At 52.1% G+C, this 23,451-nt stretch overlaps 1 protein-coding gene across 9 annotated transcripts in view; it reads right to left on the reverse strand.

The window, feature by feature from the left end:
- Positions 1-23,451, reverse strand: part of ATP2B2 (ATPase plasma membrane Ca2+ transporting 2) — a 378,716-nt gene that overhangs the window by 273,100 nt on the left and 82,165 nt on the right. The gene's annotated exons all lie outside the window — the stretch shown is intronic.

The following is a 23,451-nucleotide window of genomic DNA, read 5'->3' on the forward strand; positions in this document are numbered from 1 at the left end:
CAGCTCAGCTCAGCTCTGGGAGGCAGTGAGGAGCAGACACAGTCCCCTTCGCTGGAATTTCTCCAACCCTCCTCAGTAGGTCTTCTCAAGCAGTCTTGCCCTCCCCATGGCAGGCATGACCACACCGCCTCCCCTGTTCAAAGTTCTCCAGGGGCCTCACTGATTTCAGGATAAGGTTCAAACACACTAGCTAAGCCCCAAGGCCTCTGTGACCAGGGGCCACTGACAGTGAGCCTCACACGAGAGCTAGCCTCCGTGGGTGCCCCTGCTGTCCTCTCCCCCTGAATCATCCCCTGTTCCTCCTCTACTGGGCCATTTCCCTCATGTTCTTGAGCATGCTGTATTCTAGTCCATCTTAAACACACACCCTCTCTGGACCTCAGGCTGCTCCTGCTCCACTTCTGTTTTCTTTGATTCCTACAATCCCTTTCTACAAGGCTTTTTCTGAAGGGGATGAAGAGCAGAATATCAGCACTGAAACAATCCTCACAGCTTAAATTTTGCAAAAGCACTTTATACATGAAGGCAGTACTATTCCAGATGAGGACGCTGAGGTCTGAACTGGTGAAGTCCAGGTAACTAGGGTGATAGAAACCTGTGTTTCCTGACTTTCAGTTCCATGGCACCTTCCTCAGCCCTAGGATCAGGACAGACCAGAACTTCAACTCCCAAAGGTGAGGGGTAACTGGAATAATGGGCACCGAGATCCAGAAGGTGAGTCAGCATGTGTGAGGAGAAGGCAGATCTGAGAAACTCCACTTGCAGAAGGAGACCTGAAGGCCAAGTCTGCACTGATCCCAGGCTCCACCAGGAGTGAGACAGGGAAGAAGAGAGAACTCACACTGAGAACAGCCGCGGTCAGGACTTCATCTCTCTCTTCACCTTCCCCGATAGCCTGTGCTCTCGATGTCACCATCAACCCAGATTTACAGCTTAGGGAACTGGGCTCAGAGAGCTGAATGCTTTTGCCACCCAGCTGATTTGTGTCCCTGCAACAGCAGTAGGAGGGAGGGAAATGGATGGGAGGAGGTTTATCAAGATTAATCAATGCTTAAGAAAAATGATTCATCAATGGTTGATAATTACTGCCGCTAGGTAATGAGTATATGTGGCTTTGCCATTCTATACTACTTGTTGATATGATCGAAATTCTCCAAAATTATAAGTTAAACATCAAGTTGCCCAGAAAAGTGGTGGAGCAGACATCTGGGTGAAGTAATTTTCTCTCTGCCCACAGGGACTCTGCCCACCCCAGCTTCATGCTTTTCTGTTGGAAAAGTTTCAGGCACTCAAAGACACACAGCTTCATTCTTTTTCCCCTGTGAATATGGAAACTTTAGAGACAGACCTTATAAACATTTTTGTTCTCACACTCCAAGGGCTCTATGACTTCTGAGAATAGATCTTTTTCTTGGGGGTCATGACCACGTAACTCTGACAGTCGTGTGCCATAGACTCCACCTAAGAGCGAGTGGTTATATCTGCTCAACTCAACGCACCCATTTTCATTTCACCCTGTCACACTACAACATGACCATTTGCTTCCATTTACTGCCTGCCCCCTTTTAACGGAGTGCAGGGAAACATAAACCTGCTGTTAGGTTAGAGATGGACTTCAAATTAAATTCTATTTTAAAAAGGAGAGGAAGGTCACCTGAAAATTCAATCCAAATCCACAAGCCTTTGTTTGGTGCTTATTAAGCTCTAGCTATTAGGCCCTATTAAGTATGCAAGATTAGCCCTGTTTAACAGGTGAGTGTCTTAGTCACTCATACTGTCAGGGGAAAACTGGAACTTATATGAGGTCTGAGGGACCTCAGAATCCATATTCTTATAACCAATCCTGTGATCTACAATAGGCTTCTCTTGAGAGTTCACTGCCTAGGCAGAGGGACGTCTACTTAATGACCTATTAATCTGGAATTGTTTTAGGTTCTTTCAATGCTTTCACTCATTAACTCATGCAAGCCAACACGAAACAGCTACCACCACCCCCACTTTAAAGATAAGGGAATGAAGGTTTAAGTGGTTAAGGTCATCAGCTGGTTAGAGATTTTAATCCAGGTCTGCCTGACCCCAAATGTGGTTATTTCCCCCCAGATACTCATTTTTGGTCCAGATGTGATAACTACAACCCATTTCTAAGACAACGCAATTGGAGTCACAGCTATACACTCTAAGGTAACTGCAATATTCTGGGAGCACCTGCTGGTCAGGACCCTGGAGAGCTCCAAGTGCTTCATGCTGATTGGCTCCAGGATGCTGACCTCAATGCACTTCAAGATTCTCACAGGTCTGCCTTGGACAGGTCCCTCTTGCCACAACTGGGAAGCAATGCATGGTAGGGCTGGCATCTTCTAAGAGGGCCTTTAGTTACAGAGCTTTGTCAGGTGTCTGGGGGCCTCTGAGGGACCGAGGGGTGCTGCAAGTCCTCAGGGCATGAGGTCGGATGCTAGATACTCTTCTTTGATATGCTCCCTGCTCACCTAGGCTTTAAGTCTTCCAAGATCATTTTTTTTTTTAAACATCTCTAGTGGGCATCTTGGAGAAGGCAATGGCACCCCACTCCAGTACTCTTGCCTGGAGAATCCCATGGATGGAGGAGCCTGGTGGGCTGTAGTCCATGGGGTTGCTAAGAGTCGGACACAACTGAGCGACTTCACTTTCACTTTTCACTTTCATGCACTGGAGAAGGAAATGGCAACCCACTCCAGTGTTCTTGCCTGGAGAATCCCAGGGACAGGGGAGCCTCGTGGGCTGCCGTCTATGGGGTCGCACAGAGTCAGACATGACTGAAGCGACTTATCAGCATCAGTGGGCATCTGCTCCCCTAGATAGCAATGTATGGTCCTAACTGCTGAGAGGGGTTGCAGTGGAGAATTCTCAGTGGAACCATACACGTTTCCAGCTGCACACCACCTGGCAGTCTATAAAACGCTTTTCAGTGGCATTATCATTTTTCACTTTCACAATAGCCCTGTGACTCCAGTATCACCCCTCTGCTCAATAAAGAACCAGAGGCTCAGAAATAGTAGTAGATGACCTGCCGAAGGTCACACAGCTAGGAAATCTCAGAGTGAACCTTGAGCCCTGTGATCATTACACCAAGTTGCCATAATTCATGTAAAAAGACCCTGTCATCTTCCATTGAGAGTATTACCTTCATCAAAATTATGTTTGCCAGATGCATGAAAATTTTGTGAGAACAAAACGGTAAATGTGGCCATAATCCATCATCTTTCCTGAATTCACACATCACTTGTTAATCAACAGAGCATGCAGTCTACTTAATAGAATGAAAGCCAAGCTCTCTGCATGGCCGACCAGGTTCTACAAGACTAGCCTATGCCAAGCTCTGACATCATCTCCCACTGCTGTCCTCCTCCTTGCCACTCCTTGAACTCACAAGCTCGTTCCCAACTTGGCAGTTTTTGCACTGACTATGTATGCCATCTGCCTGAAATGCGTTTTCCTCAGGTCTTGGCATAGCTGTCTGCTTGTCACTCCCCTCTCAGCTGGCAGGCCCCCTCTCTACAGAGGCCCTCCCGGACTACCTGAGCTAGGTGTCCTCTTGCCACTCTATCACGGCACCTTGTGCCACATCCTTCTACTCGGTCTGAAGTGATCGGCTTGATTTATTAGTGCAATATCTTTCTCTATATATAGAACTAAGTTCCATGAGGGCAGGGATTACCTGCCCTGGATCTGGACATCCCCATAATTTCAGCATCAGGCATAGTGTAGACACCCAAGAAACACCTGCTGAATGAATAAACTTCATCATCCATCTCACACAGTGATCACAGTTTTAGATTTTGCAGCTCTAGAGCGTGTATGATAACCTCCAGGGAGGTGCCAAGGCTTTGAAAACAAGTTCTTCCTTTCTTTCTTTATTTTTAATGAGCATGCCCTATATCACAGGTGTAAAGTAAGAGGCTGTCACTTTAAGATGGTTGAGAGTCACTTTGGTAGTCAAAAGAGCTCGTATTTTTTTTTTTTTCCAAAGAGGAAAACACAGTCCCAAGCAGGATTGTGAATTTCTTGGCTGTCACTCTTCTGTGGCTTAGTTTCAAAAGAAAACTGGAGTTTCCTGAAGAAGGCTCGACTCGTTCTGAAGGACCACGTCTCCCTGTCCCTTAAGATGAAAACCCGACAGTCAGCTGCCAGCCTCAGCCCAGGGACAGGAGAAACACACAGTCAGGAAAGTCTTCACCCCAAGTGAAGGAGGGAGTCAGAGAGAGTCTTGGTGCAGGTAGCTTCCCCGGGCACAGTCTATAAGGAATCTCAGCAAAGTGGCACATGGCACATGGCAGGCATGAACACACACACACACACACACACACACACACACACACACAGAAGTGAGTCTTCTCAGGGACGAACAGCACTTAAACCAGCACCTGTAGTATGTGGGGTTCTGTGATGGTAGGACAGTCAGTTACAAACCCTAGGTCGAGAAGGAAAGAAAGAGAAAGACACAAGCGGAGCTGCAGGAGGGGTCAGTGAGGAGCAGTCAAGTCGTCCCCTAGTGTTTGCCAAGTCCTTTGTGCGCCTCCCCGCCAGCCAGTTGGGTGGCGACTGGGTGAAATGGTTCAGGGTGTGGGCTCTGGAGCCAGACTTCCTGGGTCTGAACCTCAGTTCCAACTCTCACTAGCTGCGACCCTGGATAAGCTACTCCAGAACCTGGTGCCTCAGTTTCCCCAAGTTCCAAAAGGGAATAACAATATCAGTACCTCTCACCTGTACGCAAGCTCGGCGTAGTACATTTTAACTGCTGCGGTTTTTATTATCGCCATTGTCCTCGAGTCTTTGAGTCCCGATCCCTCCTCTGTCAAATGGCCCTCAAGCTATCAAGCCTCAGAAGGAAGTGGCAAGGATTAAATGGGAAAAGGACTTACAAATGGTAAGGAGTGTTATATAATAAGGAGGGGAAGGATAAGAAAGACCTCATATTAGACTCCAGGCTTGGATCCTGGGAGAAGGGGTCCAGACAACACAGTTCTTCTGAAAGGCAGGTAACAGGGGAGAGAAGTGATGAGACCACCAGCAAAGGAGCCTCCTCTGAATGCACAGGTGTCCTTGGAATTTGGGGGAGGGGGACAAGATCCTCTGGGATGTGGGTTCCAGAAAGGCCTCACAAAGAGTAAACTGAGCACAATGTGGGGGTGAGCTCAGCTTGCTGCCCTGCTCTTAGAAGGCCTGCTGTGGTGACTCAAAATGGGGTTTGTGGGGGCAGAGGTCCTGGGTTCAAAACGCAGGCGCTCTGCTTCCTCACTGTGTGGCCCTGAGCAAGGGACTTACCCTCTCTGAGCCTTAGCTTACCTACCTGTGAAATGGAGGCAATTACACTCTGGCTTTCATGAGTTGTTATAAAGATTAAGAGATGACACATGTTGAGCACTTAGCCTAGTGCCACAAGCTCTATATTTTTAATGACAAAGACGTGGGGTGAACACAAAGAAATTTGGGTTTTTACGCCTTTCAACTGTTCACTCTCCTGAGAAAAAGGGAACTCGGCCCCAAGGCTATAAGGATTCAATATAAAAGAGCCTTAGCCTCCCCTCCAACTAATTTCAAATGTATTCTTAGCTCTGAGCCTCTGCCCATGGAGCTTCCCCACCCACCCAACCTCCAGCAGGATCTGTGGCTGAATACAGTAAATAAGCAAGCAAACAAAACCTACATCGACGTTAAGCAAGTGGTTCATTGACTGACTGTACAACATGCACTTAACCAAGAGGATGGCATTTCCAGGTGCCAGGGGTGATGACCTGGAGCCCCCAGGCCTGGAGAACACACCCAGGGCACACTGACGCAGCACCTGCCCTCTCAGCCACCTATTCAGGAGGACATTTATCCCCTTCAGAGGAAAGCGTATCTGATAACAGGTAAGTGATCCCCCTGCCTGCATTTTATCACCCAGCCCTCTGCAGAGGTTTGGACTGACAGTCATCCTCAGAGAGGGGCCCAGTGCCTGGCATCATATTCCATTTCCCTGGTGGACGCGAAAGCAGGCCCCAGTTCCTCTGGGGCTTCAGTCCACGCTCCCAGCTGCTGCTCAAAGAATGCTCCTAAAACACAGCTGCTGGTGCCCTGCCCCTGCTGAATAACCTTCAACAGCTCCCTACCGCCTTTCCAACAAGCTCTGGAGCCTATGTGTGTGTATGGGGGAGGGCATCTGAAATGCCTTCGAGAAAGCTCTTCACCAACCCTCCGACCCCAGGCTTCACCACTTCTCGCCACTGGTTCTCAGAACGGCCTCACCCTCTCAGGCAATCCACCCTCTTCTCTCCCAGCTAGACTGCTGCTCATCATCCTGGATGGTCCCCTCCTCCAGGAAGCCTCCCTGGCCTTCCATTACAGACATAGTCCACTGAACTGTGATTTCCTGTCTGTCTTCTCCTGTGCTGAGAACCTCTTGAGGGCAGACGTCGTGCTGACTTCATCACTGTCCCCCCAGTATAATCCATCGCGGGGAATGACAGAGCAGAACAGGGGTTCAGGGAACCTCTGCTGGTTGGATGAGCCCCAGAAAAACAGTCATCATGATAGACTTTCACGCTACTGAAATTATGTCATTTTTTTATCCTAAACGAAATCAACCCTGAATATTCATTGGAAGAACTGATGGTAAAGCTGAGAAGCTCCAATACTTTGGCCACCTGATGCAAAAAGCTGACTCATTGGAAAAGACTGATGCTTGGAAAGATTGAGGACAGGAGGAGAAGGGGACAACAGAGGATGAGATGGTTGGATGATGTCACTGACTGAATGGACATGAGTTTGAGCAAGCTCTGGGAGATAGTGAAGGACAGGGAAGCCTGGCGTGCTGCAGTCCATGGGGTCTCAAAGAGTTGGACATGAATGAGTGACTGAACAACAACATGTTTTTAAGTGGAGTCTTTGCCCACAGATTTTACCCAAGTGTATTCAGTCAACCACTGCTGAGTGTGTGATCTGTGTCAGGTGCTGAGTGAACGAAAGAGACAAAGCCCTTGTCCTCCTGGAGCTTATATCCTATGGGGGAGAGATGGCCAATTCACAAGAATTCAAATTTAAAAAAAATGTTTTTAGAGGGATGGGTTACAGCAAGTGTGGGATGTTAGGGGATAATCCATATTCTGGAGGGCTTCCTGGAGGAAGAGCCATTTGAGGAGGGATTCTATGGACCAAGGGCAAGCCAGGATGGGCAGACTGGGCTGGGTTTTCCCACAGGTGCCTCGACTCAGAGTTTGGTCTGGGCTGGCTTGCTGAACAGTGGACTCCTTCTGGGCAAGAAGCCAGCATGTGGCAGGCAGAGAAGATGGTATCAGAGGGCATGACGGGCTGGGGTGGGGGTTGGGGGGGACAGGCTGCCCACCAGCACAGCCAGCCATCAGCTCCGTTCTGAACCCCTGCTGGACCGGTGTGGAATCAGAACATATCTCTCCCCTGCCCTTGGGTTTAATTTCCTAAATGTGTCCCTGAAGGTGCTGTTAAGGGGATACCCAAGGAGGGCTGGATTCCGGCAGGGTGGACTCCTCTGCGTTCACATGACCCAGCTGCCGAGGGCACATAGCTGCCTGCCCAGGGCTCTCAGCCCCACCCCCTGCTCACCATTTTCCAGCCAGGGTGGGGCCCCCACTGGCCTCTCCCGAATCGCTTCCTCTGGGCCCTGAGCAGAGGGTTCAGGCAGCATGCTCAACCCCCATCTTTGAGTATTTAATTAAAATGGAATCACTGCTCACCCAGGAACTGCGGGTGGGGGGAATGTAAAACAAAAGGCCCTTTCACGGTGGGAACTGGCTCGGTGGCATCGGTGGCGTTGGGGACAGCTTCACTCACAAGCCTCTGGTTTCTGACTCCAGACGGGCTGGTTCTGTGGCTCTCCATCTGTGGGATCTGCTGCCCTCTCCCCACCCCGACCCAGCTCAAGCCAACCCTGGCTCTGAGAGCCTGGGGGTGCTTGTGGACTACACACCTTGCCCCCCAGGAAACCAATCTTTTTCCTCCCTGGAAAGAGGAGGGGGCCTGGGAGGATGAGGTGGAATGCAGCGGGTGGGCAGGGGCTGATCAAGGAGAACAGACAGATATCAGGCAGAGACCAGACAAAGTATCAGGGGATGAGAAAACTAGGGTTTTCCCTGGGTGAGAGGCAGGCTTTGCAGTTGCAGTCAAGGCCCTCCGTTCTGCAGTGGAGCAAGAACCCCCCAGATTCCAAGACCTGACACCCTGAGCTGCAAAACCCAGCTGCTCTGAAAGGCCAGGTCCTGGTGCCCATGGGAGGGTGTCCTGGACGGTGAGAGGGGTCTCCTCCGGTGTGCTGGTGCCTCCTGGCTTTGCCAACTTACCCAGGGGAAGTCATTTCAGAATCTCTGAAGATGGAGGAGACCTTGCGTGTCATGCTTGGCAAAGGGCAGGGGAAGTGGCCACAGTCTCCAGGCAGAAAGAGGGAAGGTGTCCCCAGAGGCCGTGATCAGAGGAGAGTATGAATAAAGATATTCCTAGAACAGACTCAGCACAGATAGGGGTCTAGCTGGGTTGAACCCTGAGCACAAGGCTTTTATAAGGAGAACACCTACATGGTACCTGGCAGGTCCCAAGGATGGGCTCTGAAGCCACTCACCCGCCCTTTTGCGAAGAGGAATTATGCAGGGAGAGAAGCCTAGGTCAGGAGCCTGCGGTCTGGCTTGGCTCAGCCCCAGACAAGGCGGTCAGGCCTTCCCCTCCCTAGGTCTCAGTTTCCTCATCTGTAAAAATGGAAGTCGTACTTGCACCTGTGGCTGCGGAGTAACAGTGAACTAGAAGGTCTCTTAAGATGCTTTTGATCGAACGTTCTCTCTCTGCTCTTGGTTGATCAGAATGCGTCTCCCCCTTTCACCCCCAACCCCCCTCCTCATTAAGGCCGGGAAGTGGGCAGAGCCCAGTAGGGAAGGCCCCCTTGGAGGCCAGGCGGGGACGCTCACGAGCATGCACACTCCACACCTGCCTGCACGCAACCTCAGGGAAAGCTGAAGTGGGGACCCCCGACCCCAGAACCTGGGCAGAGCCCACAGGGAGGCTGCCTGGAGCTCAGCATGGATGGGATGTAACATGACTCTGATCCCGTCGGGAGCAATCCCCCGGTCCCCCTCCAGCCTCCCAGGCAGGGAGATGAGCTTGCTTAGTTTAATTTCCCCCAACTCAGTCAGTTCTGGGGCACATAAATTCATTAATATGGGATTACAGGGATTACAGGCTGCCTCACTCTGCAGGTGACTGAGGGCAAACTCGAGGGGCCTTCCTCCCCACCAGGTTGGGGAGGAAGCTGAGGCTCCAGCAGCAATCCCTGGAGGGCAGAGGGGGTGCTGGGCAGAAGCCCCCTAGGAACCCCCTCTGCCCCTACCCACCCTCATCAAAAGGCAGAAAGCATGGGAAACGTGCCCACCTCCTTGTCACAGAAAGCAGGGCTCGTCCTGGAATCCCACCCACTCCTGCCCTCTTTCTAGTATCTCCTGTGGCTTCTCCAAACCAGACCTACCCAGATTCAATTGTCAGTGCATGATTTCTGACCCGGCTTTCTACAGAGCGTGACCCCAGACACTAGGGCTCACAGGGGTGATCTCAGGAGGCACAAAACGCTGCCCTACGTGTGGAGACAGGCTTCGGGTGGCTACCTCGAGCAGCAAGGGCTCAGCTCGGGGTCAATGGGTTTTAACACCCACCCCTGATGAGTCACTTCTCTTTAACAGAGAGAAAGAGAGAGAGAAGAGAGAGAGAGGACTCCAGGCCACACAGCTGGAAAGAATTTAATCAGATAAATTATTATTTTTCATTTATTTGTGTTCAGTTTGATGGTTAGCCTCTGTATATGACAAGTGATATTCCAGCCTATTGAAAGTGCACAATAAAGTTTATCTTTAGAATAATCGAGTAAAAATGCTGTTTAGTTGCTAAGCTGTGTCTAACTCTTCGTGACCCTGTGGACTGTAGCTCGCCAGGTTCCTCTGTCCATGGGATTCTCCAGGCAAGAACACTGGAGTGGGTGCCATTTCCTTCTCCCGAGTAAAAAAGGGAACTGACAAAAGAAGAGCATGTGGAAAGTACAGGCGATTCTCAGAGACGGTGATACTTGTGAAAGGGACACGAATGACCCACGTTGGGGAACGTTGATCTGGAGGACAAACTCCTTTGCAGACGGGTAAGCTGAGGGCTGGAGAGGACAAAGGAGCTGCCCATGGGGAATTCTCAGCAGAGCTGGGGTGTGGACCAGGCCACACCCGGTACCGGCCCTCAGAGCCCTCTCCTCCTCCGCACGGAACTGGGCCTCCTTCTCCTGACCTCTCAGACCCCTCTCTCTATCCTTTCCCTTCTTTCCCCTGCTCTCCAACTCCCCTGAGGGTCTATATCAGACCATCCTTGCTCTGATGGAGGGACAGAAACCTGAATTGGGGAGAAAGCACCCCGAGATGCAGCAGAAAGAACTTGGACCTTTCGTGGTCCCCAGAAAGAACGTGGACCTGGTGGGGACTCTGCACCACCGCTGAGCATGCCTGCACCCTCAGCTCACCTCCTCTGGGTTGGCCTCCTTTCCTCTGTAAGAAGTGAAAGGCCACCCCTCTGGAGACCTGCAAGAGCCTCAGAGGAGCCGGAGGCTCTTCCATGCCCGCACGGGCACCTGGGGTGTGTGAGCAGCTCCGTAACCGTGAGCTCCCTAACAGAAGAGTTTATTTTCAGGAGGAGCGCAGCGTTGCTCTGAATGTCCTTGGTAGGCTCTGTGACACTCTTGACGGCAGATGAGAAGTCTTAAACTGCTTTAAAAATAGATAAGGAGTCATTTATAATTTGTACACTCATTGTTGGAATGCAAATGCTGCCGCTAAAAGCCTGCGCTCATAAGTGGGCTTGTTAAACCATCAATCTGCTTAGCAAATCCTTTTCTTCTCTCAAGTGCAGGTAAAACCCTGTCGCGAGGGTTCAGGAGAGTGGAGCTCGGGGACTGCTCCTGGGGTCACCCTGGGGGTCTGGGGAGCCCTGCATTCTCTGCCTGTCCTCCCCCCAGCTGCCCGCATCATGGGGTGAGGGTGCGGATCAGAGCTGATGGATTCACAGACCAATGTTCTGGCCTTGCGTCTCAGTCTGCTTTCTCCTTCCTTAGGCTTTCTAGGAACAAAACACAAACCGACACCCAGGAAATAAACTTCTCAACTCTCAAACCGCAGAGCAACCATAAAGAGAACCAGGATCTCTGGGGCTCCTGGAAAGAGGCTGCCATCCGGGTGGCGTGTGGTTCTGAGTCTTTGGCCCTTCCTCTCTTGAGAGCTGGCCCCATGTCTGGCCCCGTGACACCTCTTCACTTGGCTGTGCCAAGGGTATCTAAACTTAACATGGCCCAAACCAGGTTCCTCGCTCCTCCACTGCCCACCTACTTCTCCCGTCAGGTTCCCTACCTCAGCGAGATGTACCCGAGACCTCCACGTGGGGGGGGAGCTGGGGCACCCTGCTTTTCCTCTCCAGCACTCGCCAAGTCCATCTCTGCGGAACTGACTCCTGTGGAATCCGTTCTCTCCTCTCACCCCACAACCCTGGTCCTGGCCACAAATGCCTTATGTCTGGAGCCCTGCTAAGCATCCTGACCCATCTCTCTGCCTCCCGTCTCCCCACTCCAAGCCAGCCTCCATACGGCAGGTGGAGTGATGGCCATAAATACTCATCCCATCACCTCACCCTTCTGCCTCAAACCTCAGCCTCCCCTAACCTTCCAGATAAAGCCCAAACTCCCTGACTCATCCGCAGAACAAGGGTTGACTAGGCACTGTCCGTGTACCAGGTCCTGGCCCCAATGCCGCACAGCACAGGGTCTAGAATCCATAGCCCCACTTCCTCCGGTGCCACCATCCATAACCACCTTATGCTCGGGGCCTGAACCAGAGGCTGCCAACTGGTGGTCCCTGGGTATATTTTGTTTGACTTTCCCCTTGTTGGCTTAATCTTTCAAAGTCAGGAAATTTCACATAAAAACCTGGCATCTCTTGAAAACTTGGCAGACACGGGGCCAGCTCTCATTCATAGCAACTATTGCCTGGAGCTAAGTCCCACTTCCCCTTTAGAGACGTCAAGTACCCTCGTGTTGGCCACAGTCCCCACCACTCCATACTGTCTTACCCTCGCCTGCTTCTCTCACCCAGCTCACATGCTCCGACCCTGTGGATATCAGGACCTGCTCCATGTACACTTTCTCCAGTGCATCTCACTCTTCTTGTCCTAAACTTTGGCTTCTACTGGTTCCTCCTCCTGGAATGCCCTTCCTCGCTCTGATGGGAAAATATCCACCTCTTGGACGGCTTCACTGCAGGGCTCTACTCGCTTCTTGACATCATGTACCTTCTGTGTTGCCCCCTGCACCCCATTCAGACCCCCTTCACAGCATCTTTTGCACCAAAGTACCTTTATTCATTAATACTTCCACTTCTCCCACTGGAATATAAGCCTGCCCCCATGTGTCTAGAGCTTAACACACTTACTCCCCCATCAGATTGGCCCACAGGAAATCACGGACAGGTAAATGAACAGATGCCAAGAATAATGAAACAATAGTACCACCCCCCTGTGCTGGGCTCTAGGTTAAGCACTTTATGTGCTATCTCATTTAACACTGAATAAAATCCAATGTGGGTGCTATTATTATCTGCAGGTAATGGCTAGGACTCTGAGGCGGGGGCGGGGTCGGGTGTCTGTCTGCAGAGCAGCCTGTTCACCATCCATGAGCAGGGCCTCCTCGCCACTCTGTAAGGCTAAGTCCTTCCTTCTTCCCACCTGACACATCACTGCCCAGAGAGGCCAGGCAGCAGGAAACTGGACGATGGTACTGGGAACCAGGCCTGAGGCATCAGGAGAGAAGCGCTCCATGTCCCAGGAGGCCTCGAAGTGTCAGGAATGTATAGGAAAAGCCCGAGGACTCCACCACCCACGGGGGCTCCGGGCATCGGGTCACCCTGAGCAGCACCTGCTTTGGGCTTGCTGATTTCAACGAGGGATTCAGGGTTCAGGTCTGCTACTTGTGAACTGTGTGAGACCCTAGGCAAAAGGCCCCATCTCTCCGAGCCTCAGTTTCCTCGCCTGTAAGATGGATCCACCTCCAGGGCTGGAGTAAACGTGAGAGGAGACAACACATGCCAAGGGCCCAGGGGTGTGTTTAGTGGACAGAGGCGGTGATGACTCTCAGTAGAGCCCCCAGCAAAGCTGCACCGGTGTCATCAAGCCCAGGAGCTCTGGCCCTCGTGTCATGACGGGTGGGGTGGAGACGGGCCTGGGACTGAGGTCCTGTGCGGAGCTCTAGGGTGAAACGGGACGGCCTGCACTTCAAACCCTCTGGCTAGCACATCAGGCGGAGGGGTCAGTGCCCTCTCCTGAGTTGGTTCCCAGGGTGGATGAGTGTGGGGGGTGAGCAGGCACTGGAGCGCAAGTCTGGGGCAGGTACGTGGGTCTCTGTGAGGCCAGTGTGCTTTTCCTCATGACATGGGCTCAGAACACTAACGTGTGCACACACGTGTGTTCGTGTGCTTGTCCAGACCTGCTCGTGTATAAGACCCCGCCCCATATGCCCGCCCGTGACTCCCCAGGAGCCCAGCCAAAGCGGGGCTCAGGCACTGCCGCATCCGCTGCATCGGGTACATAGCACTGTTGCTCAGTCCTGTCCTACTCTTTGCAGCCCCGTGGACTGTAGCCCGTCAGGCTCCTCGGTCCATGCGATTTCCCAGGCAAAGAATACTGGAGTGGGTTGCCATTTCCTCCTCCAGGGGATCTTTCAGATCCAGGGATTGAACCTGTATCTCCTGCCTTGCTGGTGGATTCTTTACCCGCTGAACCATCTGGGAAGCCCAAATACACTTATGTATTACTGGCACACAGTAGGTGCTCAATAATACATAAGTGTGACAGTGTGTCTATACACACAACACACACACACACACATACACACACACACACACCCCTCAGCTGCTCCCAACCAGTCGACATCTTTAAGAAAAACACTTAATTTGGTTATTCAAGGATGAATCTCACCCTGTTGGCAAATGTTCTATCTTTCTCAACTTTACCCGGAGACCAAGGTGCACCACTGGCATGGCAGGGGTGGAGGGGAGGAGAAGCCCTGCTCCCGGCTGGGCCAGGCTTGGGCAGGAGCCCAGCTCTGCCACGTACTGGCTGTGTGACACAGGCCAGTTGCTTCACCTCTCTGATCCCCATGTGTGAAGAGAGAATATGGTGAATAAGGGAAAGGCCAGCACAAGAGTTCAATACAACAGAGTTATCTGTCCCGGCAACTCCCCATAAAGCCAGGCACCCCCAGATCTCCAGCAGTGCCGCCTCCCACCTCAGAAACGATCTGTATTTCCTGTTTCTGTTATTCATTCTATTTATTTATAGTCCCTAATCTCCATTTCTATTTATCCTAACCCCAAGATCTTTTCCAAAGTCAAGTAGGATCCAGGAAGGGGTGAGTGGGGAGCCAGAGTAATTCTCGACCAGTGAGACCCTAGTCACCCCTCCTTCACCCCTCTGCCACCCTGCCGAGGGTCTCCGGGCAGGTAGCCAGCAGGCCAGGCTTTCTAAAGCCCTGATTTCCAGCCCCAGCTCTACACCGCCAGCCTGGTCAGCAGCATCCCATTCACATTTGGGAATCTTCCAGACGGAGCGTGGTACTCCTCTTTCATACACGTACCCAGGGTGAGTCACTCCCAAGCCCTGAAGATCAGGCTAAGCACACAGTAGGTGCAAGGTTAAAATCTTACTGCTTGACTGATGGCCGCTGCACAATTCAGTGCCCTGGGTGGAGGACCAGGAATCTCAGGGCGTGGGGTCGTAAATCTGGCTTTGACTCAGCATCTCCGGAGGTGTCACCATGGAGCCTGCGGGGATAAGGGGGTGAGGGGGCCTTGGGTGCCGCCATCTTAAAGCCATGTCCCCCCAGCAGCTCGGTTCAGAGGCCACATTCGAGCTCATCACTTGTCCTTCCTGTGCTCCCCCCACCCCCCACCACCTGCTCCTCGTCCTCCATTCCCTCTCTCATCGAGAGGGCCCAACACCCAGCCCATCCCCACAGTCCAACACGAAATCACCCCAGCCTCTTCCTTTTCTTTTATTGTTGACTTTCCAACCTGTCTTCCAGCTCAAACTCAGACAACAAACAGCAAAGCTGTCCCCTGTCCCTCACTTCCCAATGACCTTGGTCTAGAGCACTAGCCCCTAAGAGTTGCAGGACACAGCTGTCTCCTCAGGGATCTTCCTGTGTCCCTCCTCACCCTGTCTATACGGTAGCCAGACTGAGTCTTCTAAGATGCAAAACTGACCACATCACATCACTGCTTTAAAAACTTCATCTCTCACCTGCCTGCAGGATCAAGTCCGAACTCCTTCACCTGGCATTTGAGGCCTTTCATGATATGGCCCTGTCAATCTTTTCTGCTTACTTTCTGCAGTGCCTGCTCAGGCCTGCCGAGCTTTTTACCACCTACTATTACATTTTTGTGTGTTCAGATCTCTTTGCACGCACTCATAACATCTTGGCTGTCTCTTGTTCCTCGAAGAACTCCTATTCATCCTTCAGGACCCAATCTGAATGACGCCTTCCCTGTAAAATCTTCTCTAGCACCCTGAAGTCCAGTTGGCTTCTTCCTCCCCTGGACAGACCCTTTCCTATTATCCACATGACAGGACAGTTACTTAAGCAACCATCCTCCTGGCACATCTAGGGGCATTGCTGGGTAAAGGCCTCATTCCTGTCCTCCTTGAACACCCTGGTGCCCCGCAGGGAGCCTGGCATGTACACGGCCTTCAGTCAACATCTGGCAAAGAATGAGGAAAGGAGCTAAGGTCCTCTGGGGAAGTCCTATGACCGCCCTGCTTTGGCTGTGAGTCAAGGGCAGCCTTCCTGCCCCAGAATTCCAGGCCACTTCAGGTCTGAGCAGGGTCAGGTACTGCTGCCACCTCACGGAGTCACCAGGAGCGGGCTCTCGAGCGGTCTCCTCTTTCAGTCTCTGCAGCAATGGCTTTATCAGCTTTGCTTTTCTACAAGTCCCAGAACCCGTGCTTCCTTCCCAGCCTCCAAGGGTCCATGGCACTCACAGCCCCTCACTTACCCCTCTGAGAATGTCCTGGGCCAGCCCTGCCAGAGGTGTGGGCCTCTCTCCAGTGCCCCAGGCTCCAGGCCGGAGGGGTCTGCAGGGTGCAGACCTGTCCGGAGCTCTGGCCGCCAGCAGCAGAGGCAGGCGGCCGCTGCTACAGAGCTTGCAGCCACCCCCACCCAGGACTGTGGCTCTGGCATCCACAAGGAGCCCTCCAGCATCGATCAGTCCGGCTACTCCAACCCTCCTCAGCGCGCCTGGCTGAAGCTGGGGGCTTTGCAAGTGTGCATAAAAAGAAAGAGAAAATTAAAGGCAACCATCTAAGAAAAGGCCATTGGTGGGGGCCTGGAACACCATTTGCCAATACAGAAATGCCACTGGCTGGGGTGCAGGAAGGCCCCCGATCATCCGTGCAAGGGGAGGAGTGGCAGGGGGACTCCAGATAAATGAAGGTTAACCTACTAAGGGCCAGCTCCCTGCCTACCAGTTTCTGGGTTGGCTTTAATGGGAATTAACTAATCCACACTGTAAACATAAGTTGCAGCAGAACCCACTTGTAATGTAAGCATCTTTTGATGACTCAGAGCTGATGAAGTGAACACACGGGGTCACTGCAGTGCCTCCGCTCTCGTCCCGGGTGAGTGGGCTGTTCGGTCAGACACTGAATGACCGCCTAGTGCTGGTCACCCCTGAACCAACTGAGCTCCCTCCCTTTGTGTCCAGAGCTGCTCCTGATGTCATCGCCCACTCCCAGTGGACGCATCACAGGTCTAGAAAAACCTGTGACTGGTCTACCCTCCTGGACCACACACGGTTCCTCTGCCTCTCCCGTGCCCAGTTCATTCTTCTTGTGTCTCTCCCACCTATCTATTGATGCATCCATCTATCTATCATCTATCATTATCATTTTTTTTGCCCACTATTCCAGACTCTGGCCTTGAAGACCTGATGATCACATTTCTGGCAACCAAGGGCATGAGCCTTCCTTCTGGCCGATCCCTGACCAATCAGTTCTGACGTCTAGACTCCAGAAGCCCTCTCATTCTCTCTGGTTATTTTCAGAGTGGCCCAATTTGGGGGCTTTTCCAGGACTTTGGGGATCTTCCAGGATTAGAGCCAAGGGAGTCCCAAAACAGGGTCAAACATGAACTGCCTTTGAGGAGAGCGGGCCCCTGGGATGCTACAAAGATAGTAGAGAGGAGTGAGAAAGGAACAGCCAAGCCAACTGAGGGACCAGCCTCGGAGACTCAGTTGAGGGTGTGCACGTGGGGAGCAGCAGGCAGACTCTGGACCCAGGCTCCGGGTCCCATGGGCCCAGCTTCCCATCCTGCTCACCTGCTTGTTCACTGGATCATCCAGGCAAGCCCTTCAGCCTTTATGTGCCTCAGTTTGCCTGCCTGTGAAGTGGCACAAGCCTGCAGTGAGACAGCTCACACAAAGCTCCCAGCTCGGCACTGCTTTAGAGACGCGCCCGCTCCCTCCTAACTGCCCCACCTCAGATCTCCCCAGAGGCGTGTGGAGACACTGAGAATCAAGGAAGGAAGCTCCAGAAAAAGCTCCAGAAATATGACCTGCAGCCCAAGAACCAGCCAAGCAAGTTTGAGAGTCAGGGTTTCTGGAAGGCAGCACAGAGCCCCCGGGAGAGTTGAAAGGGCACTGGCTTTTCAAGAACTGGCTCTGTGGCTCCCCGTGGAGGGAGGGCAAAAAGCAGGATGGGCCAGCGACCCCTCAGACTCATTCATCATCTGCTTCTAGATCCCAGACATTTTCAAACCCAGGCCCCTGGCCCACAGTTTTTCGTCCTTTCCAAGTCATGGGGGTGGTGGGACGTCATGCCCTCCGCCCCACATCACTCGGTGCTTGTCTCCTTCTAGATGCTTCTTTCCATACAACCTGAGACCAAACCACCAGCGTGCTCGCTGCACAAGGAGAATCAAAGAGTGGAGTCACAGACTTCCAGGTAAAGCGACCGGCTTGACAGGGTCCAGACTGAGAATGTTCTAAGACTCACTAGCTCTCCAAGTGTCTGATGGAGTCAGGATTCCTAGTTCCCTTCTTCTTGAAAGCCAAGGTGAGCCTCCATCCTCCCGAATCCGCACAGCACCCTGGGCCTCACCCCTCTCCCCATCTCCGCTTTCCCTCCCTCCCTTCCCTTACATAGGAATATTTAGGTAGGAGATAGTAACAGCTGCCAGAGGGAAGCTTGGCCCAATCTCTCCTGGCTTTAGCCCACTCCTCTGTGAAATGGGAGGTGCGGGGAGGGCCCTGCTGGCTGGGATGCGCCACGTGTCTGTCAAGCCCAGCAGAGCCACATACACGGCTGAAGGTACGGACGGAAGAGCCCCTGACGACCACAGAAGTTATCAGGGTGTATCCTGCCCAGCTGGGCTCCTTGGGCTATCTCTCTCAACAGGTGGCATGAGCCCACTCAACCAGGATGCTCCCATTTCACGGGTGGGGAGCCAGGACCTGAGGCTGCCAGGTGTGCCTCTGCAGATCTGAGGTGCTTCAGATCAAGCCGTTGCCAAATCCCACCTCAGATGGCAGTCTCCCGACTGCACCATCTGGCTGTTAGGACAGGGTTCCCATCCACTCCTGAATGAGGATCATCGCTCCTGGTTTCTGCCGGGCATTTCTGCAAAGTGCCTTTCCCCTACATGTTAAGTGGTGACTGTGCACCCTGACAGGGGTGGGCAGAGCCCACTGTCCCCATGCCATAGATGAGGGATGAGAAGGCTGTGAGCAGAGACATGCCTCCACCGTGGGAGAGTGTGTGGGGTGGGCTGGGGGGCCAGGTAGAAGCCTCTAAGCCCACTGCTCCTCTGTCTCCTGGGCTGGCTCCTTGCTCCCCAAACACTGTGCTCCCCAAGCACAACCCTTGGCTCTTTTTTCCTCCCTAACGACTCTTACTTCCTGAATTAATCTATCCAGTCCTACTGCTTGAAGTATGATCTATATACTGATCTCTTCCCCGAGCTCCAGACTCATAGATCCAACTGCCTCCTCCCCACCTCCACTTGGATGTCCAATGAGCATCTTAGAGTCGATGTGCTCAAAGCACTACCCTTCATTTCCCTCACCAAACCTACTATTTCCAGCCCCCACCCCTGGCCTCCCTCTTTCTGCTGGTTTCAGTAAATGGCACCAGCATCCAGCCTGCTGTTTAATAAAAAATTAAACTGCCTTTGTCCCTGGTTCCTGGGAAGGAGCCTCTCAATTCTTGGGATTTCCCAAGAGACAGAGGTGTCTCTGTTGTTCATGAGCCCCTGGGGTCACACCTGAGCTTATGCTAATGAGCTGAGTCAGGATGGGGGCTGGTCACCGGAAGGACCAATCAGGGAAGTGGAGGGGTGGGGCTTGAGCCAGCCTCACCTCCAGGGAGGAGAGGGATAGAGGTGCAGTTCAATCATGACCGCTCTATGTATCTCTTCATTCGGCTGGTCTTGACCTGTAGCCTTTATAATAAGACTGTAATTGTAAGTATAGCATTTTCCCAAGTTCTGTGAGTCATTCTAGTGAGTCACCAAGCCAGAGGGGTTGCAGGAGCCCCCAGATTTGTAGCCAGCCCAGTAAAAGTATGGTAGCCTGGAGACCCTACTGGTGGCTGGCGTCTGAGGTGGGGATGCTCTCATTGGGAACAGTGTTCTCCGTCTCGTGGGGTCCGTGCTAACTCTGGGCAGTTAGTGCCAGGTTTGGATATCAGCACTCCAGCAGCGTCAGAATGACAGTGCTCCCCCTACCCAGAGTCACCCATGATTCCTCTCCTTCCCTCTTCCCCCACATCCAAAGACAGAGTGAGTCCCATGAGCTCAACCTTCACATCTGTTCAGTACACAGCCACTTCTCCCCACCACCACTGCCCTGACTGGGTCCAGCCACCAGAGCCTCTCACCTGAAATTATGGCCACCACTGAAGCCTTCTCCCTGTCTCCCCACTTTCCCCTCGCCTCTGGCTGCCTACTCTCCACACAGCAACTGGGGGCTGCAAGATCGCCACACAAGCCGGTCTGAAATCTCGCGTGCCTGCCCCCAGAGTCTTTGCCATATGGCCCTCACCTCCCTCCCAGACGTCACAGCCACCTCGTGTTCCTCTGCTCTGTCCCTTTGGCCACACTGGCTTCTCCATGTCCCCAGATAAGCTTTGGCCTGCCTCAGGACTTCTGCTTTTCCCTTTGACCTGGAATGTTCTCATTCCTTACGTTCAATCGGAAGGGCCACCTGCTCCAAGAAGCCTTCCCTGATTACCCTCTATAAAAGTGCCTCCCTCACCTCCTCTCCCTGGCTTGAGTCTTGCTTGTAGCCTGAACAGCCTGAGAGGTGGCATCTTGTTTTGTTGTTCACTGTCCTGCTCCCTTATTGGAACGGCAGCCCTTGAGGGCAGGGGCCACATCTGCTCTGTCTGCTGCTGTCCTCCCAGCACTCGACTCAACAAATGACTGTCAAATGAATGAAGAAACAGGTGCCACCAAGAAAGCTGGCCAGACGCTGGGAAGGGTATTGTACCAATGACGTGGTGTCTCATTCAGTCTTTTGCTTTGCCACTGGTTGTTCTAAAGATGTATTCACAGGGATGTGGAAAGAAGCACAAGAGGGCCGAACAGTTAAAACAGTTTGAGTGAAAGGAAAAGAAATGTTTTCTTAGTGAGTAACCAACAGATGCTCTGAAAGCAAAACGTGCCGGGTCATTTACTCCAGAAGTTACTGAGAGGTTAAAGGCAAAAGAGACAACTGGGAAACATTCACAGAATGTGGACTTTCCCGACTCGGGTTTTGGTCACTTTGGGTGAGGGATGTCCTCCCGCTGAGCCTCAGTTTTGTTATCTGTATAATGAGGAGGCTGCTGATAACCCCTCCTGGCCTGTGTCCCAGGGTCGCTCTGAGGATCCCTGAGAGGCAGATAGAAGCAGACTTGTCAGCTGCTACTCAGTCCACTCCTGTGCTAACATCCACCAGGACAGGAGGACCAGGACATTTAGGTGAGAAACAAGGTCAGGGACTTCCCTGGTGGCTCAGTGGTGAAGAATCCACCTGCCAATGCGGGGAACATGGGCTGCATCCCCTTTCCAGGAGGATCCTACATGCCACGGAGCAACTAAGCCCATGCACCACAATGACTGAGCCTGTGTTCCAGAGCCCAGGAGCCTCAACTATTGAAGTATGATCTGTATACTGAAGTATGATCTATATACATTCCCTAGAGCCCGTGCTCCATAACAAGAGGAGCCACCCCAATGAGAAGGCTTCACGCTGCAACCAGAGAGTAGTCCCCGCTCGCCGCAACTAGAGAAAAGCTCACAGCAACGAAGATCCCGCACAGTGAAAAATAAATAAATATATATTTTTAAGAAAGAAATCAAGTCAGTACCAAGTGGATCTCTAGGAATAATGGCCAATTTTTTCTCTGTCAGGAAAGATGCTGAAGGAAGAGACTTTGCTAAATTAGAGGAAAATGCTAAACCAAGTTGTCACGTTTTGTGGGGCCAAATTTTCTCATTCAATCATCCCCTCAGCAACTCTGAAATCCTGGGCACAGCCCTGGAGCCCAGCCTGAGCCCTGACATGGGACCCCAGGCAGGCGGTCTCCCCCGTCCCCGGATGCTGAGGTCCCTGTTGGCCGACCTGCCGGGGCTACTGTGAGTCAGGGCCCCCCTGAGTGGGCAGCAGTTGGACTATCGGAGCTCAGTGTGGGGTGAGAGTTTGGCAAAGGCACCTCCAAATATCTCTGCAAGTGCCCTCCTGTCTGCCTTTGCCTAAATCGCAAAAGTGTGCTCACTTGTGACTCTCCTCCTTTCTACCCACATCGTGACTGTCATTCTCTTCTGTTTACTTCCCCATGGCCACCATCAAGTCCAGGCTACCAGGATGACTGCATCAGCCTCCCAACTGTTCCACCGTGCCCCCAGCTCCCAGCCACTTATTCACTCCACAGCAGCAGCCAGATCATTCCTATTTGAAATAAATACTCAAGACATGGAAGCAACCTAAGTGTCCACTGACAGAGGAATGGATAAAGAAGATGTGGTACATAATATACAATGGGCTATTACTCAGCCATCAAAAAGAATGAAATGATGCCACCTGCAGCAAGATGGATGAACCTAGAAATTGTTATACTGACTGAAATAAGTCAAATAGAGAAGAAGAAAGATCCTAGGACATCCCTTATATGCAGAGTGGAAAAAAGAAATGATACAAATGAACTTATTTACAGAACAGAAGCAGACTCACAGACTTCGAGAACCAACTTATGGCCACCAGCAGGGAGGATGGAGGAAGGGATAGTTGGGGAGTTTGGGATGGACGTGTACACACGGCTATATTTAAAATGGATAACCAACAAGGACCTGCTGTATAGCACAGGGAATTCTGCTCAGTGTTTTGTGGAAGCCTGGATGGGAAGGGAGTTATGGGGGAGAATGGATACATGCAGACGTATGGCTGAGTCCCTTTGCTGTCCACTTGAAACTATTGCAACATTGTTAATTGGCTACATACCAATACAAAATAAAAAGTTTTTTTAAAAGTCTGCCATCTTCCTTCCAATAAATTAAAAAAAAAAAAAAAGCAGAGCATGTCCACCTTTGGCAGATCTTTAATCCTTCCCCACTACCGCCTTTTACTTCTCCATCTAAACTTACCTGCCCATTTCTCAGCTCCCCAAACCCTGTCATCTGCTGAGGCTAATCTGATCAGAGAGCTTCTACAATGGACATACATGCCCAAGGCTTACTAGACCACTCCAGATAGCAGAGTAAAACCAATGCAGTAATTCACACTTAGTATGTGAAACTCCGAAAACACAGAAAATCCAAATCGCCCATTCTCTTGTAACTAACCTACAGATGACACTTGGACAGAAGCTTTCAAAGCTCCCTCATCCTTTCCCGGGGGTGACGCAGATGGTGGCCATGTGGGCACTGTGGCAGGTCGGCGGGGAAGGGTGTTGGTGGACACGGCTGTCTGCTATCAAATGCCCTGGTATGCGTAGGTGCTCAGTCGTTCAGTTGTGCCCGACTCTGTGCGACCTCTTGGACTGTAGCCCGCCAGGCTTCTCTGTCCATGGGATGCTCTAAGGCAAGAATACTGGAGTGGGTTGCCATTTCCTACTCCGGGGGGATCTTCCTGATCCAGGGATCAAACCTGCATCTCCTGCATTGGCAGGCGGATTGTTTACCACTGAGCCATCTGGGAAGCCCCAAATGCCCTGGCGTGACTGCTGATTCCACCGAGCCCTGCACACACCCACCCCGTGAAAGGACGATTTCTCTGATTGCTCCGAGGTTGCGAGTGAAGTGGCAGCCCATAGCCGTTGACAGAACTCCCAGGCAGTCCCCCAGGCAAAGGGGCTGTGTCTCTTAACGTTTGTAAA

The sequence above is a fragment of the Bos indicus genome, chromosome 22 (assembly GCF_029378745.1).
Source record: "Bos indicus isolate NIAB-ARS_2022 breed Sahiwal x Tharparkar chromosome 22, NIAB-ARS_B.indTharparkar_mat_pri_1.0, whole genome shotgun sequence".
NCBI lineage: Eukaryota > Metazoa > Chordata > Mammalia > Artiodactyla > Bovidae > Bos > Bos indicus.